We start from the raw sequence: 3,320 nt of genomic DNA, 5'->3' as shown, positions 1-3,320 counted from the left end.
CACGCGGATCTCTTTTTAAAAAGGAACCTTTCACGAGCACGCATGGTTCGACGATTAGAATTCTATTCTCACAGCACATGACACAAAGAAGAAGAAAAAAAGAAAGAAAGAAAGAAAGAAAAAAATAATGAAAGAAATAATGAAAGAAATGAAGGACGAACGTTTTAATAACAATTTGGCTCAACGAAATTGCAATCTTAAAACTACGTATGTATGTATGTATGTAGGTATGTATGATGTATGTATGTATGTATGTATGTATGTATGTATGTATGTATGTATGTATTTATTTATTTATTTATTTATTTATTTACTTATTGATTTATTATTTATTTATGTGCATTCGATCGACTTCCAAACGCGATATCATCTTTATCGAGCAATGTCATCGATAGATCAATCATTCTCATCTTTCGTCGCGTATAACGTCGCGAGAGAACTTCCTTTTTCTTTTTTTTTTTTCTTTTTTTTTTTTTTTTTCTTGTAACATATTACAATGATAGATGATATATGATATATATGATAGATCAAAAAAAGGGAAACTATATTTACTTCGTCAAACGGACACGTTACAAAAATCTTTACTATCTTCTTCGAATATCTTTCTCTTCTAATATATCAATCTCTATAAAATGATAAATAATCGATGATGTTGTTTCGAATATTCATTCGATGATACGTATTTTTGATGATTACAAATAACGAACGAATAAAAAAGAATATAAAAAAAAAAAAAAGAAAAATATAACAACGTTCTTCTTCTCGAGAAGGTGGAAGAAGAAGAAGAAGAAGAAGAAGAAAAAGAAGAAGGAGGAGGAGGAGGAGGAAGTGGAGGAGGAGGAGGAAAAAGGGGGTGAGATGGATTAAAGAATATTAAAGCAGGTACAAATTGCGCGTATTATCTTATATCTTACTCTCTATTACTCAAGAGACTCTCTCTCTGTATAAGTAGAATTGTGAAGATCTATCTTCTCTATCAAAAAAAAAAAAAGAAAAAAAAAAAAAAAACAAGACAAAACAAAAAAAATCTATCTCCTTCTCGAAGTAGCGATAGCTCGAAATATCAATCGATACGAAAAGACATACTTCTCTATGATATCTTTTGTACGCGTTATCTTGCTGGACAGGAAGAAAGGAAGAAGAAGGGTGATTCGATCAGTAATTTAAACTCGACTCCATCCTTCGTTAGGGCCACGAGGAATATAGAAGAAGATAAAGAGAAAAAAAAAAAAAAATAAATAAATAAATAAAAAAGAGAGAAACAAAAACACACACACACACACACGCGCGCAGAAAAAAAATGTAACGTGAAGAAAAGAAAAATCGACGAAAGGTATTTTTTTTTTTCAATCGTTAACTACGATCGAGCGTACGAAACTCGATGGAATATTAAAAAGTGATCGGGCTGTGCTTGTACTGGATGACAGATGGTCCAAACATAGACTATTTATTATAAGGGGAAACATAAACGAGAACTTAAAAGAATAGCCTAACGATGTTTTTTCTTTTTTTGTTTGCTCTTTTTTTTTTTTTTTTTTTTTTTTTTACGCGGCACGTATCTAATAATGTACGAGAAAAAGGGGATGGCGGAGCAAATAAATAAATAAATAAATAAATAAATAAAAAAAAAAAAAAGAATTATACGATTAATACGATTGCAAATATTTTCAAGGCATCTTAAAAAATGCGGAATCGAGAGAGAGAGAGAGAGAGAAAGAGAGAAAGAGAGAGAGAGAACAACTCTTTTACTTGTAACTTGAAACGTGTCGCGTAATTAGACACTATAAATAATAATATAAACAGAAATCACTATACGATGTTAAACTATGACGGATTTTAAACGAAAGATTATAATAGTAATAATAAAAAAATAATATTGATGATGAGGTGATGATGATGATGATGATAATGACGACAATGATGATGATGATGGTAATGACGATGATGATGATGATAATGATGATGGTAATGACGATGATGATGATGATGATGATGATGATGATGATAATTAAGAGAAAAAATTATTCAAATAGCGGATATATTTTCTGTGTAAATTCAGTATATATACATATATATATGTATAAATCTGAGATAAGACCAGGTGTCTTATAGATTCAAAGTCTTGTCGTTGTAACGATGGAAAGCTAACCTTTGCGCTTCTTCGAAGAGACATCGCTTAACTTTGATGCATTCGATGGAGAAAATATATATATGTATATAAAAATGTGTATGTATATATATATATATATTAGCATATCTAAATGCACATTGCAAAAAAAAAAAAAAAAAAAAAGAAGAGCGAGCTCCACTCGAAGAGATGCAAGATCGCGCAGAGGGAGTAATCGTTTGAATGTTGATTGTTAAATGTTAGGATAGATGAACCGTGCTTTAGGATCCCTCTCCCTTCCCCCCCCCCTCGCCCGCCCCCGCATTCCGCCACTCTCAACGAAGAATCCAACGCTCTGAGAGCTTTCCTTTCGATTGCTTTTATTATTCTTTAGCGTCGTTTCGTATGAAATATAAGATCGTCGATAAAAACGAAGCAGCGATCGAACGTTGTTTTCTTTTGTGTTTGTTTCTGTTTTTTTTTCTTTCTTTTTTTCTTTTTTTTTTTTCTTTTTTTTTTTCTAATTACCCGATAGCGTAAACGATATCCTTTTATATATTATATGTACTAATGTTTTTTAATATCACGCTTGATAAAAAATCAAACAAGTTTTACTTGAGATTTAAGGAAGCTTCCATTTTTTTTTTTTTTTTTTTTTTTTTTTTTTAGAGTAGCTCGTGTAACATTACTCGTCAGATGAGATTTCGAGAACGAAGATTAGGAAAAAGTGTTGTGTTTTTTATATATTATTGATATGTGTTATCCGAAATAAAATACAAGTTTCGAAAAAAAGTATGCTTTCCTATATCATTAGGGTATCGTTAGATCCTACGGAAGGGCCAGAAATTATTAATAGAAATAAAACAAAAAAAAAAAGAAAGAAAGGAAGGAAAAAAGAAAAGAAGATAGGAAAATAAGAAAAGAAAAGAAAAAATTCTCATATCTAGACGTAAAAGCGAATCGTCCGGCTCGAGCAACACAGTCACTGCCCGTCGCTTGTCCGCAACGAAAATCGCTTCTCGTTTCAGACGATCCGCTAAATGCCTCCAAAGAAGGCATATATATACCTATTTTGAGATTAAAATAATCTCACGTTTTTTAGTAATGAAGCCTCGGTTTAATGAGATTTCTATCAGTTTAGAAAAGGGTATTATAAAACTGAACATCCCTCGGAAATAAAAATGCTATATTAAAAGTTAGGTTTTTATGATTA

The sequence above is a fragment of the Vespa mandarinia genome, chromosome 5 (genome assembly GCF_050613455.1).
Source record: "Vespa mandarinia isolate Hongniang chromosome 5, ASM5061345v1, whole genome shotgun sequence".
NCBI lineage: Eukaryota > Metazoa > Arthropoda > Insecta > Hymenoptera > Vespidae > Vespa > Vespa mandarinia.
This window is presented reverse-complemented; position numbering follows the sequence as displayed.